General features: G+C 34.5%; 1 pseudogene; it reads right to left on the bottom strand.

Moving 5' to 3' along the window:
• The window catches only part of LOC120199055, a 40,193-nt pseudogene extending 26,285 nt beyond the window's left edge, over nucleotides 1-13,908 (bottom strand).
• Between the last annotated feature and the right edge of the window lie 2,282 nt (nucleotides 13,909-16,190).

Here is a 16,190-nt window from a genome sequence, read left to right as displayed (position 1 = left end):
AAGTCGGTTTCTTTACAAGAAGTGGGAGATGTTACTCTCCCGAAACATCCAATGCCTCGGAACAAGTGAAAACAAAAGGAAAAACCATGGTAATACCCCAAAAGGTATTTGATGATGAATCCCCTCCAGCATTCAATGAGCCTGTAACAGAAAAACAAGCGCAAGAATTTTTGAAATTCCTGAAACATAGTGAGTATAGTGTGGTTGAACAACTACACAAACAACAAGCGAGAATTTCTATTCTTGATCTATTGATGAATTCAGAAGCACATAGAAATGCTTTGATGAGAATTCTTAATCAAACATTTATCCCTGAAGATATATCCCTCGATAAACTTGACAGAATTGTGGGACATATAGCCGCTGACAATTACATAACGTTCACGAATGATGAAATACCTGAAGGCGTAATGGGGTCAGTAAAAGCTTTGAATATCACTACACATTGTCATGGTCATGTTTTGCCAGGAGTATTGATTGACAATGGATCTGCTCTCAACTTGATGCCTCTAGTCACACTTCAAAGAATGCTTGTGGATAAATCACACATGAAGAGTTATCAGAATGTAGTACGAGCCTTTGATGGTACTCAAAAAGAGGTGCTTGGGAAAATGGAAATATCGTTGTTAATCGGACTAGTCGTGTACAATATTGACTTTGTGGTGATGGACATCCACCCTATATATAATTGTTTATTAGGGAGGCCATGGATTCATTCAGCAGGAGCCGTTCCTTCTTCATTACATCAGAAATTGAAATTTGTTGTTGATGGACAACTAATATGCGTAGGAGCTGAAGAAGAAATCATTGCGTCTATAACAAGTGATGTTCCATATATTGAAACCAATGATGATGCTCTTGAATGCTCTTTTCGAGCTCTTGAATTTGTCAATGCAACCTTTATTGCAGAAGGAAGCAAAATTCCATATCCCAGATTATCTGATTGTACCAAGATGACGGTACGACAAACTTTAGGCATCGGAGCTAAAGCTGGGAAAGGTTTAGGAAAGAATCTTCAAGGGATTTCAGTTCCTGTAAGTATAAAGATGAAGAAAGATCGTTCTGGGCTTGGATTTAAGCCCAATTTTCAGCAAAAGAACAAAGAGATGAAAAGAAGGTGTGAAGATAGAAAGGCAAGGTTGAAAGGGGAAGAAATCCTTTGGGAACACATGTCTTTCCCACAATTGAAGACCACATTCAGATCAGGGGGAACAATTAATGTAGAACAACAGCTTGTTGAGGCATTTAAAGAAGAAAAGTTGATGAAAGATCAAAGCATAGTTGAAGAAGCTATGAATGGATTATTTATCAACATGATCATGAATGACAACAAGACTGGCAAATATTTGGATAGGATTCGCCCATGTTTTCCTGGAGAAACACTCAACAATTGGACCACTGAAGACCTTCCTTTAGTTTTTAATATTAACGCAGAGTAATATTCAGAACTAATCTTTATGTTTAGCCCAAAAGTATGAAAACTTTTTGTTATCTTGTAAAGGAAATATAAGAAATTTTCTTTAAAATTTTTAGATGGCAATCATTCTTTACATTTTATTACATTTTTACATTTATTTATTTCATAAATTTACTATATTCTTTCAGAAATATGTCTGACTTAAATTTGCAGGTGTCACAACGTTAATAGCATGTTTATTCCTAAATTTAATCAAGAGATAAATTTAGAGCAGCCCATATGTCTGGAAGAAATCAATGGGTGTGAGGATGAACTAGAATGTGATGTTCCTACTGAATTATTAAGACTGGTAGAAAAAGAAGATAAACAAATTCTACCTCACAAAGAAGAGATTGAAACTGTAAATCTGGGAACAAATGAAGAAATGAAAGAGGTGAAAATTGGTACTACTCTGATAATCCAGATAAAACAAGAATTGATAAATCTTCTTCAAGAGTTCAAAGATATCTTCGCCTGGTCTTATCAAGATATGCCTGGTTTGAGTACAGATATAGTAATGCACAAGCTTCCAATCAATCCAGAATATAAACCGGTCCAACAAAAGCTCAGACGAATGAGGCCAGAAATGTTGTTGCAGATCAAAGAGGAAGTGATGAAACAGATTAATGCAGGTTTCCTACAGGTAGCCAAATACCCAGAATGGGTAGCCAACATTGTTCCCATACCAAAGAAAAATGGGAAAGTTCGAATGTGTGTGGATTACAGAGATCTCAATAAAGCTAGTCCGAAAGATAGCTTTCCATTACCCCACATAGACACCTTGGTAGACAATACTGCAGGACACGCATGGTTTTCATTCATGGATGGCTTTTCAGGATATAATCAAATAAAAATGAATCCTGAAGACATGGAAAAAACAACATTTGTAACCATGTGGGGCACATTCTGCTATAAAGTGATGCCATTTGGATTGAAAAATGCAGGGGCAACGTATCAAAGAGCCATGGTAACTTTGTTTCATGACATGATGCACAAAGAGATTGAAGTATATGTAGATGACATGATTGCCAAATCCCGAACTGAAGAAGAACATATTCAAAATCTGAGAAAGCTTTTCCAGAGATTGAGGAAGTATCAATTAAAGCTCAACCCCGCTAAATGCACTTTTGGGGTAACTTCCAGGAAACTTTTGGGATTTTTGGTCAGCAAAAAAGGAATCGAGATTGATCCAGATAAAGTAAAAGCAATTCAGGATCTTCCACCACCCAATACAAAAAAAAGAAGTTCGAGGCTTTTTGGGAAGATTAAATTATATATCTCGGTTCATTTCTCAATTAACTGACAAATGTGATCCAGTATTCAAATTACTTCGAAAGAACAATCCTGAAGTCTGGAATGATGAATGTCAAGAAACTTTGGATATTATTAAGAAATATTTATCCAATGCCCCCATTTTAGTATCACCAATGCCTGATAGACCGTTAATTCTCTACTTGACGGTCTTTGAAAATTTGATGGGATATGTACTAGGACAGCATGATGAATCTGGAAGAAAAGAAAAAGCTATTTATTATCTGAGCAAGAAATTTACTGATTGTGAAATTCGATATCCACCAATACAAAAATTATGTTATGCCTTGGTGTGGGCTACTCGAAGACTCAGACAATATATGTTATACCATACTACTTGGTTGATATCCAAACTTATCCTTTGAAATTCTTAATGGAATCACCAGCTTTGACAGGTAGAATGGCTAGATGGCAAATGTTATTATCTGAGTTTGATATTGTATATGTCAACCAAAAAGCGATAAAAGGAAGTGTCATAGCTGATTTTCTGGCCAGTCGTGTATCAAATGATTATCAGCCTTTGAGTTTCAATTTTCCCGATGAAGATTTGTTGTGCATATCCATGAATGAAGAAGTCAGAACAAATGATGCATCTGCATCTTGGAAGCTTTACTTTGATGGAGCATCCAACGCCTTGGGACGAGGAATCGGGGCAGTGTTAATTTCTCCAGAAAATATTTATTATCCCTTTACAAGTAGACTGGAGTTCTTTTGCACCAATAACATGGAGGAATACGAAGCTTGTGTCATGGGATTGAAAGCAGCTATAGAAAGAAAAATCAAATGTCTCAAGATATATGGAGATTCATCGTTAGTGGTGTATCAATTACGAGGAGAATGGGAAACAAAAGATCCCAAATTGTTGGAATACCGAAATTTTACCCTCAAATTAGTGAAAGAATTTGAGAAAGTCACCTTCAATTATCTCCCTCGAGAAGAAAATCAAATGGCAGATGCTTTGGCTACATTAGCTGCTATGTTTCAGGCAACTAAGAAAGTTGATATGATGCCAATCAAAATGCAAGTATATGAAATTTCTGCACATTGTTATAGTGTGGAAGAAGAGGTAGATGGTAAACCATGGTATCATGATATCCTGCAATATATCAAAAATCAAAGTTATCCCTAAAATGCATCTGAAATTGATAAAAGAACCTTGAGAAGAATGTCTGCTGGATATTTTCTTGATAGAGAAATTATGTATAGAAGAAGCAATGATCAAATGCTATTGAGATGTTTAAATACCAGCGAAGCCAGAAGCATCATTGAAGAAGTACATAGTGGAATATGTGGAACACATGCAAATGGTCTTTCCATGGCCAGAAAAATAATGAGATATGGATACTATTGGGCTACCATGCACACAGATTGCATTGATTATGCAAGGAAATGTCATAAATGCCAGATATATGCAGACAAGATTCATGTACCCCCATCTCCTTTACACATAATGACAGCACCCTGGCCATTTTCTATGTGGGGAATAGATGTCATTGGTGCAATCACACCAAAAGCATCGAATGGACATTGCTTCATCCTTGTGGCAATTGATTATTTTACCAAATGGGTTGAAGCTATTTCATATGCCAATATTAAGAGGTCCACAGTCTGTAAATTCATAAAGAAAGAGATAGTTTACCGGTATGGCCTACCAGAAAGGATCATTACAGATAATTCTCTGAACCTGAACAACAAAATGATGACCGAACTTTGTGCACAGTTTAATATCAAACATGCAAACTCAGTGGCATATCGTCCAAAGATGAATGGGGCAGTTGAAGCAACAAATAAGAACATCAAGAGAATCATTACAAAGACCACTGAAACTTACAAAGATTGGCACGAGAAGTTACCTTTTGCTTTATATGCATACCGAACTACTGTTTGAACATCTACTGGGGCAACACCTTTTTCTTTAGTCTACGGGATGGAAGCAGTCTTACCAATTGAAGTTGAGATTCCATCGCTTCGAATGCTGAGAGAAACAAAATTGGATGAATCCGAATGGACCCAAGCTAGATTTGATCAATTGAACCTTATTGAGGAGAAAAGATTGAAAGCTATTTGCCATGGACAGATGTATCAGAAACGGATGATGAAGTCTCATGACAAGAAAGTACATCCAAGAGAATTCTAAGAGGGTGATCTAGTACTAAAAAAGATCTTGCCTATACATAAAGATTTCCGTGGGAAATGGATGCCTAATTGGGAAGGGCCATACGTTGTGAAAAAGGCCTTTTCCGGAGGAGCATTGATCTTGGCAGAAATGGATGGAAAAATTCTGAGAAATCCAATAAACTCGGATTATGTCAAGAAATATTATGCTTGAAGAAAAAGAAAAAAGAAAAAAAAGAAGAAAGAAGAAAGAAAAAAAAAAGAGAAAAAAGAAAAAAGGGTGTCAAGATGAAAACCCGCAAAGGGCATCTTGTAACCAAATGAAGGATTTGAGTTGAAAACCTGAATGGGCGGCTCAAATGCATATTGATATTAGGCATCTGGCAATTGAACCCCTCTTAAGATTTTGACAGTTTGGGAGAAACTTCACATCTACAAGCATTTTGACAACGTTTGAGATCTTCCAGACAAAAGCTTACATCATTACTTTAAATTGTGTCAATTTGATTAATTTAGAAATACTTATGCTAATAATTTGTTGAGTCATTTGAATTTTTATCATTCTTGTGCTTGCCATAACTTTGAGTATAATTCTATCTATTAATTAATAAATTCCAAGTTCAATTTATTTGAGATTCAATTTATTTTCGAAAATTCAATTTATTCTTCTATGAATTAACATAATTTTGAAATAAGTTAAAGATTTCTGAATATCACTTTATGTTAATACTTTTAAAGGCATGGAATACAAAGTAAGCAAATCATCATCATCATAAAGCCATGAACAAGTCATTATCTACACTCTGGTTATATAGGGTAACATTGGTTACAGTATTCCAAAAGTTAAAGATGACAAGTTTTACTGTCAACTAAACCGTTCCATGATTCGAAAAGAGTGGGATATATTGGAGCAGCAGAAGAGATAGTTTGTTGTAGCAATCATTGCAAGTAAATGCACCAACAAAAATCTTCAAGCCCATGAATGATGTTTATTTCTTCCCGTAAGGTTGTTACATTGGATGCCACCGACAACAAGGTCGAGTCCGTTAAAACTACTCATCAATTGCTCCAACCGATCATCATTCAGTTCTTGCACATCTGTTTTTAAAAGTATGCCAAGACAATTAAAAGGCAACCTCTGCATCATTGATCCCAGAGAAAAGAGACAGGACATTGATACCACCATGGAACATGTTTCTATACATATCCTTGTGTATGGTTTTTAGGGAAACCTAGAAGCATTTCCACCTCATCAAATTCAAGTGGAACAATTTTATTCTTTTCAACCCATACCAGATTCCATTTTCAGCACTCATCAAGAACATACTTTTGGACACTCGAAGGAAGGCCATCATTTCTTTGTCAATGGAAAAACATCAGCACATTGAGGAAGCAGAATAAGAGAAAATTTGTTCTCAATTGGCAGAATTATGAATATAGCCCTTTTCAGTGTAGTAGCATGAAAATGTTTCGAATCTACAAATTCTGGCTCTACATCAAATAAAGTACTATGATATTCCAGTCCAAACATTAATTGGAGCAAGTGCCATGTGCTCATAGTAGAAATAAGAGGGCCCAATAGCATCTTCTGGAAGTGTTCTTTGAGTTATCTGATCTGGTTTGATATGAACCCCGAAAAACTAATCATTGAATTTGAAAGATGAATGTGCTCATAGTAGAAATAAGAAGACCCAATAGCATCTTCTGAAAGTGTTCTTTGAGTTATCTGATCTGGTTCGGTAGGAACCACAAAACCAATCATTGGAATTAAAAGATGAACTGCATGATCATCTTCATTAAGAAGCTTCTTTTCAAGCTTATTCTGCTTATTCCTTTCCCAAAAATCATAGCCCAAGTTTCGCCTTTTCTTGTAATTAGGATCATTGCATAATGGCTTCCTACCTTTTACCGGAAGAAGTGCGTCAGCAGCATTAGCCATTTGAGCAGCACATATAAAATCTGTCAATTTTGTAATTGATGAATCTGAACCACATCTCTTCAGGGCTATTAAAACCTCAGCCTCTGAGAATCCCATTTCTTTTCAAGTATAACAGTTTACTCTCCTCATCAGAATCAGAATTCAAGATTTTCTCAGTATTAAAAGAACTATCGATATCTGCGAAATCATCTTGAAAGATCACTTCATAATCAGATGAGTTGTTATCAGAATCAACATGTTGCATGAATGCAAGCTTTTCAAGAGCCTATACTATTGAGTTTTATTCTCAAGAAATTTTGTGACATTATATCTACATCTACATTTGTCAAAGATGATAGATTCTCTGATTTGAAGAAGAAAGATTTATTGGGTTTCTACAACTGAAGAAATACTCAGTTCACCAATCTGAAATCAAATAACTTAACATTTATGCATCATATTTAAGCATTTGCAAAAATAGGTGTATTTTCATTCATTCTCATCCATGTTGAATTTTGACAGGAATTTCAAAGATTTTTAGCAAAGATTCAAATCCATTATTTGATGGATCAGCTTTTCCAGAAAAAAAGTTCATAATGAGAAGAACTCATCTGAAGAAGGAAGAAGAAGTTCATAATGAGAAGAACTTGTTCAACTTTTTGCTTGAATTCATGATTCAATGGATCAGTGTTACCAGTTCGAGTTCATAATGAGAAGAACTCATCTGAAGAAGGAAGAAGAAGTTCATAATGAGAAGAACTTGTTCAACTTTTTGCTTGAATTCATGATTTAATGGATCAGTGTTACCAGTTCGAGTTCATAATGAGAAGAACTCATCTGAAGAAGGAAGAAGAAGTTCATAATGAGAAGAACTTGTTCAACTTTTTGCTTGAATTCATGATTCAATGGATCAGTGTTACCAGTTCGAGTTCATAATGAGAAGAACTCATCTGAAGAAGGAAGAAGAAGTTCATAATGAGAAGAACTTGTTCAACTTTTTACTTGAATTCATCATTCAATATATCAGCATTACCAGTTCGAGTTCATAATAAGAAGAACTCATCTGAAGAAGAAGAAGTTCATAATGAGAAGAACTTATCTGAAAGAATAAATTCATAATGAGAAGAATTTGTTCAACTTTTTGTTCAAAACCATCACTTGATGGATCAACTTTTCCAGAGAAAGTTCATAATGAGAAGAACTCATCTGAAGAAGAAGAAGTTCATAATGAGAAGAACTCGTCTGAAAGAAGAAATTCATAATGAGAAGAATTTGTTCAACCTTTTGTTCAAATCCATCACTTGATAGATCAGCTTTTCCAGAGAAAGTTCATAATGAGAAGAACTCATCTGAAGAAGAAGAAGTTCATAATGAGAAGAACTCATCTGAAGAAGAAGAAGTTCATAATGAGAAGAACTCATCTGAAGAAGAAGAAGTTCACAATGAGAAGAGCTTGTTCAACCTTTTGTATAATTCTATCACAGAAGCAGATATATTAGCATCAACCTTTCTAGAGAAAGTTCATAATGAGAAGAACTCATCTGAAAAAGAAAGAAGAAGTTCATAATGAGAAGAGCTTATTCAACCTTTTGAATGACTCTATCACAGAAGGAAATAGGTCAACATCATCCCCAGTGGAAAGTTCATAATGAGAAGAACTCATATGAAGAAAGAGAAAAATTTATTCAACATTTCCATATTAATCAAGTGAAGTCAAATGAAAAAACTTATTATCTTTTCGTCTTTGCTCTATTCTTATTAAGAATAAGCAAAGAGGGGCAGCTGAAGATACTCATTTTTTTCATTTAAATATTATTTATATTATTATTATTATTATTATTATTATTATTATTATTATTATTATTATTATTATTATTTATTATTAATAAATATTATTACAGGCCCAAATTACAAACCAGACCGGAGGCCCAATTACAACCCATACTAGCCCAGACCCAACTTGGTCCAGGCCCAGTTAAACTGAAAACCTAAACTGATTAGGGTTTCATCATTTTTAGCCGCCATCATCAATTTCAGCCGTTGGATCTGGTTTGATTCAACGGTCAACAGTTTTCCAGAGGAAACCCTAGGGTATCATCACCCTAGGGACACGTCGTTGCTTCCCTTACTGTTGCCATCCCGCCGCCTCAGGAAGCTGCGACCACCGCTTCAACAGAACGCTCCAGAAGATCCAGCTGCCCCCCACACGTCGCGGCTATGAGGTGAGTCACCACATAGCTCGGTAACTCACCGAACTCCACCCTTAGGACCGGTCCGAGACAAGCGTCGGTGATGGCTATAAAGCCATCACCCAACCTGCAAAGGAAACAACAACCAGCAAAAACAGAGAAAAAAAAGGAAGAGGAGAGGAAGAACGGAGAACAGAAAAAAAACCCACAACACAGCAACCAAAAACAAAAGAAAAGAAAGGAGAGAAGCTTACCGAGGAAGCCACGACCGCCGGACCTCTTCAAACGTCACCAAAACCTTCGAAAATCGAAAGTACTTTCTTAGATTTGCTCCGATCGGGAGAGCTATTTAGGAAAAAATAGCATCGGAACCGTCATTAGGACGGTCCGATCTACGTTGTGGTGTAAAAATAAATTTTTTTCGGCCACCAGATGCGGTGGCCGGCGGTGGGAATTACGGCGGCAGACGGCTGCCGCCCGGTGACCGGCTTCCCTCCGGTGAGGGAAGCTAGAGAGAAGCCAGAGAAAACTTTGGCTCTCTGTCTGTTTGAGAGAGAAGAGAAATGGGGAAATGAGAGCTGGCCCGAATCTGGCTTTAAATAGCCCTTCCCAAACGACGCCGTTTTGGGGAGGGCTATTTGTGTAATTTTTTTAAAGATTAAATCCCGTCCGCAGCCATCCTAACTTGTAATCTTTACATTTTAGTCACTAAATCAAATTTATAATCCTTTTAATTTGGTCTCTAAATTTTATTTATTTATATTTTAGCCCTTAACCGTATTTATAAATATTTAGGATAAATAACATATTTAATCCTTTAATTTTAATAAATAATATTTTAATCGTGAGTTTATATTTTTAATTTATTTTAATATGATATTCGAATTTTATATAATTTTATTTTAGTCACTAAATTAATAAATAAGGAAAATAGCATGTTTAATCCTTATAATTTTAAATAATTAATTATGAATTAGGTATTTAATTTTAATTTTATTATAATTTAGTCACTTATTTTAAATATTTTCTTTTATTTTACTGCTTTTAAATATATAGTTCTAATTGTATTTTTATTGTTTTAATTTTACTTGTTTATATATTTAAATATTATTTTTATTATTATTATGTAGTCATATAAATATATATATAATAAATAATAATTTATATTTTTTTACATAAATTATTTTAATATTTATTTTTCAATATCGAAGAAAAGGGCAGTCTTAATACAACTGGATGTCCTATTCTGGTATTTTAAAATTAAATATTATAAAAAAATTATAATTTAATTTTATTTAAATTATTATATTAATATTTATTAATATCGAAGAAAAGAGCTGTCTTAAGGCACCTAGAAGTCATTTTCTGATATTTCTGAATAAATAAATATTTTATTTATAAATATATATAAATTATTTTTTTCTCATAATTATAATTTTGAAATAATAGGATTATAAATTAAATATATTTTGAATTTTTAAATTTCTAATAATAGAGACAATTTATAATTAAAAAGTACCAATTTTGGGCGTTGTAGGGGTGCTAATCATTCCCTAAACGTAACCGACCACGAATCCCTTTTTATTATTTAAAAGAAAGAATTTTTGGTTATAAACGCAGATCAGTTCATCTTTTAACTGATGTTTTCTTAAAAACTCTGTTAAAAGATAATTTTTAGGTATTCGACCTACCTGACCCAAAAGGCCGATGGCGACTCCCAAATTATTTTCAAAACTATTTATTTACATCAATTTTCTCGCCAAATAAATATTTCGTGCCCGGACGAAAACCGGTTACGACAGCAGGGATTTTACTCATGTGGATATCGGAGAGGCACTTAAATGAAGGAGCCTTCTAAAGGTTGTGTGAAGATGGCGTAGATGCAGTGTTCTATCAGCGTTTAAGAGTAGAAGAGTGCATAGATTAAGGCCGTTCTCTGTAAAATTATACATACATGACACTCCGATAATTTATCGATATTAGAAAAAAAAGGCATTTGCAGGAATTCAAGGTCGATTTCAAGACAAAATTAATAAGTGACGTATGCACCGTTGTCAAAGGATATCTATACTACAATCATTTACAACAATTGTGATTATAGATATTTTATTTTATTTATCATGTTTCTACGGTAAAAATGTGAGTACTAGATGTGATTTCATATTTTTATTTATCAGTCATGTTTTTTAACTTTTAAAAGTTAAAAAATAAAAATTATCTTTAAAAAAAGAAATACAAATCAAAGCGAGCGATTACGATATCATTTATTGATTATAAAGTTACATTTCCAAATTATTTTATTCCCAATATCTAAAATATAACTGATGCATAAAAATAAAGATCCACACATGATATGATTCTAGTCCTAAGTACAGCGAGGCATGCCAAATGGCGGTGGGCGGATGCTTGTTCCTGCGGTGGTCCCGTTCCTCACAATGTAAACAGTGTCCATTCCCCAGCTAGCATGCCTGTCGAAATGGCAATGCATAAACCACACCCCTGCACATATATTACGTATCCACTAGTTAATAAGTTAATTTTGTTATTGAAAAGATGCATGGAAAATGACCTCAATGAAAACTTACCAGGATTGTTTGCGAAAAATCTGAGGGCAACCCATCCTCTACCAGGAACGTGGACAGTGTTAATGAGCGGTGGATCAACCAGATTGTAGGTGCTTGGATCGGTCTGATTGTTGAAATTTCCAGTACCAGTTCCCACCCAATAAAAGCTAAACCCATGCAAATGGATCGGGTGACTTCCACCGGGACCAGTCTGTGTTGCTTGCAGCACTATCTCAACTGCATCCCCATAGTTTAGCATAACAACCTTCGTCCCTGTATCAGCCATCGTGTTTAAACCGGACAAGTTCCCGGTGAAATCATAGAATTCCGGTGGGCTAAGGGGGAAATCTTCGGTGAAAACGCCACTGGTGCTCCTGGATTATTTGGAAGAACTCGTATAAGAATTAGATACAGTTAATGAAACTACTTTTTTTCTTTTGCTTACGTACATGTTGTAATACGCGTCAAGAATGTCAACTTGCGGGAAAACGAAGCTGACATTATTCAAACTTGCAGCAAATCTAATTTGTCCAAAAGGATTAGAACACGTGTTGCACGGCAAGGTGTTTCCGCCGATTGCGATGTATACTCGTCTGTTGATATCCGAATCGGCCGGCACATTCAATGGAGTATTTTGAGTGACATTCGTGTTCCTAATTCGACTGGTGAAATTATTGGTAGCATTCCTATCGTTTTCTACCGGTAGCATTATCGAGGAAGCATTCAATCCAGTACCCTCACCGTTGGTGTACAGTAAAACGCCGGTGGTGATTAAGTCGACAGGCGGATTAGAACTGTCAGAGAAAGGCCGAGTAGCCATGTAATATTGGCCGACGTTTTGGTTGGCAATGAGCAAAACATCCATGGTTTGTCCGGGGCTGATCATTATATAGTCGCTCGTAAACCTGTCAACATAGGAGGCATCTTGGGCGACAAGTGTGAGGGAGTGGTTCGCGATGGCGAAGAATTTTTCCTCATTCATTGCTGCATTGATTATGCGGAGCAGGTATGCGTCCCCATAATCCACTTGCATACTGAACATTGTATCTGCAAAAGTCAATTTATAGCCTGTTAGTCGTCTAACAACTTAAAAGGGTTCAATTAACATTGAAAACAGCCGATTCCAAGGCTCATAACCCTATCCGGATTAGTGGAACAACGTACCATTGGGGCATCCGGTCGTGTCGCCTAAATATCCATTGATGGCATAAGCATCTGGTTGGCGAGGAACAGTCCCCATTGCAAGTGCTTGGTCAATGATTTGCTTGTAGTCTTGGTTGAACCATGATTCTGTCAATACAAATTAATTAAAGAAATCAGATAAAAGATTTATATAGTATTATTTGGTATAAGCAACACAAAGTGACGGTTGACGGATATGGTTACGAAGCATGATTATTTGTTCGCCATCGGGTTCGGGGAACGGATAAGTTTCGTTCTCGGGTGGTAAAATAACCAAGGGTCCAAAGACGGAGCCTCGAGTCCAGTCACTGTGAGCATGCCACCATAGGGTTCCTATCTCATCCGACAATATGACTTCGTACGTGAAGTTGGTTCCTGGTTGGATCGGGCACTGAGTTATGTTCTCGGGACCATCAGACCACGGATTTCTCGGTTGTTTCACACCATGCCTGCAACAACATGATTATTATTATTTTAGTTTCAATTCTTTGGGAAATTACCATTGGAAAAGAAAGGTTAATTACCAGTGAATGGTAAAGCCGTAGTTGCCTTGATTGTGGACATTAACGAAGATAGTGTCACCTTTATGTACCCGAATCTCAGGTCCAGGGATGCTGTCGTTTACGGCCAACAAAGTCGTCGTGTTGCACAGCTTCGTAAAGTTCGCCTCTCGCACCTGCAATAAAAAACCACCACCAAATGAAATGTCTACGATATTATTAATCAACAAAAACTATGAAAAACTATAGTACATAGTTTGCTGTCCGTTAAAAAAAAACACAAGCAACCGTCATGATTATCCTTCACTTTTTAACGCCTGTTTTTCTGGAAAAAAATATTTCATGAAATTTTTTTATCACGCCATCCATAATCTCAGTCACTAAAAGATATTTTTTTCATCATTTTTCCCGAGAGAGAGAGAGAGAGAGAGAGCAACTAATTACGACGTCATTAAGTTCAGACGGTAAAAAGGGCACTCACAAAGAATTCATAGTAATGCACATCTGCTGCACAGAAAAGGAACAAAGTGGTCAGAAATAAAACCCCTACAGACACAAAACCTTGTTTCCCTAAACCCATTTTGCTCCTCCTAATTAATGTGTTCTTAGTTATCCCCTGAATTCTCTTATCTTTGTCTTTGGGTCATAAATACAATTTATATATAGCCTTCGACTTTCTTTCTTGGCAAAGAGAAAACAATTCTTCCAATATTTATACATATAAATAAAGGAGCTTGCATTATCTGGGGGGAAAAGTACGTCACATGCCATGTAAGCTTGGAAAGTTGGATTTTTATATGCACATAAAATTCAACGAGTTAGATAACAAAACCTGAGCTCATTAAGTTTCTTGCTGGAGGGGGCTAAAACTGAATTAATCCTCCAAAATATGTATATAGAATGAAACTTCCATTTTCAATTGAATTTTTTTTTTACACGTCCATGCCATGTTGGACCATGAAAGTCGTTTTATAATATTTCGCTAATGCAGTTTTCATTAACTTAATATCCCTGTTACAACTTGTTCATGGCTATCCTTGTTTAATAGTATTACAAAGTTTCCCTGCAGTTTTCTGGATGAGGGCGTGAAATATAGTTTGAAAAGTCTTTTCTTCCATGTAAACACAGTTTACCACTGAAAATTAGGCTAATTTCTTATAATTTTGATCCATTCATTCCAACTTATACTAAACCAAGGGTTTGAAATGGCTGATGTTGTGAATAATTAACAATAATTACGTTATTAATTTGGATAACATATCGGCAACTTGTAACAATTTATGTACATTAATTTCATTTGTAATTTTATGTTTATGGTCCGACCTGCCTGCCATGTATGACTTTGTTGCTAACTCTGAATTGGAGTACGTAGTTAAAGTAATTAAAAACAGGTCTTCTTAATTAACACGTTCTCAGACAACGATGTTTACAACACAATACAGTTGAACCGATCCAAGTTTGATAAGATAGAGGTTTATTTTCTTGACTTTTCCATGAACTCATGCTAGTTACGTAAGATATTTATTTAAATGATAGAGTAGTATGTATGTGTGTCCACGTACACCAATGGAGATAGTGCTCATGGTATAAGTGGACACACATACACATTACTCTATCATTAAATACCTTTCAGAAAATAAATAAGATGTTTATTTAAATAAAATTAAAAAAAGGGAACACTTGGTCCGCAACTGATTATTAGTTTTGGTTACATATAATTCAATATCTTGTAAACGGTCGTGAATATAGTTATATTAAACACTTATCTGTAGCTTTCTCTAAAGTTGACATTAACGATCGAAGTCTTTTTTAAGAAAGAAAAAAAACAGAAGACCGCCTCCTCGGTTTCGTGAAGGAGAAGAATTGCTAACTCTACAATCTAGAAATTTTAGCTAACACTTTATGAAGATGTATCTTTCTATCTCTCTCGCTTTGGGTTTGCAGGATTATAATTGTTATTATTATTATTATTATTATTATTTATATATTATATTAATTAATTTCGTTTGGTCCTTTTTTAATCATTCCTATTGAGTTGATTTGAATAGGTGAGAGTCATATGTTTCTTAGATGATGAAATCTTAACTTTAGTTCATTCAAAATTGATGTTCTGAAATTAATATAATCATAGAATTTCATTTTTATCCTTAAAATTACGAGAAATTTGGAATAAGACAGATAACTCTTTTTTATGTTACAATAAATTATTTTAAAAAGTTAGGTAACAATGAAGTTTTTTCCTATATTACTATTTATTTAATCAAAGGAGACACAAGTTTTATTTTGTAACTTTCAAACTTTTATTTTACCATTGTTTTACTCCTTTAACTTTTAATACAAATATATCAAATAATAAAAATATAAGTCTAAAATATATTCAATATAATTTTTAATACAAATATATTTTTTATCAAACACAAAAGGACTTGAATAGTTGAATTCAAAAGATCTCAAAATCAAAATAACCCTATCTAAACCCGTCCGAAAGCCACCAATATGGACATTTTGTTCAACTTTAAAATAAATTTATTTTATTATATACAAAAATATATGGTGGGTGGTAAATTGTTTAAAAGCTTTAGGTTAAATTACCCTTTTGGTCGTTAAACTATTATTGCTTTTCTATTTTGACTATCAATTTTTATCAGAATCATTATTAACATAACATTTTTTATTTTGATCATTTAAAAGATTAGTGAAAATAATAAATTGATCTGATAATATTATAACTTTAACCTCAAAATGTGTATACTCTATCAATTAATTAAGTCATAAATTTACTATAAATCACTATATATTTGATCAAACCTCAAGTTTCTCATCCTTTTTCTTCCTCCCCTATAGGTTAGTATCAAATCATAATAAATATGAAATCGAAACACAAGATCTAATCATGTCAAATTATTAAGAATAAACTACTAGATGAAGAAGTGTACATGAATTAATTATTGTACT

Source organism: Hibiscus syriacus, unplaced genomic scaffold (genome assembly GCF_006381635.1).
Source record: "Hibiscus syriacus cultivar Baekdansim isolate YM2019G1 unplaced genomic scaffold, ASM638163v2 tig00005294_pilon, whole genome shotgun sequence".
NCBI lineage: Eukaryota > Viridiplantae > Streptophyta > Magnoliopsida > Malvales > Malvaceae > Hibiscus > Hibiscus syriacus.
The sequence above is the reverse complement of the archived record's forward strand: the minus strand, read 5'-3'. Positions and strand labels throughout refer to the sequence as shown.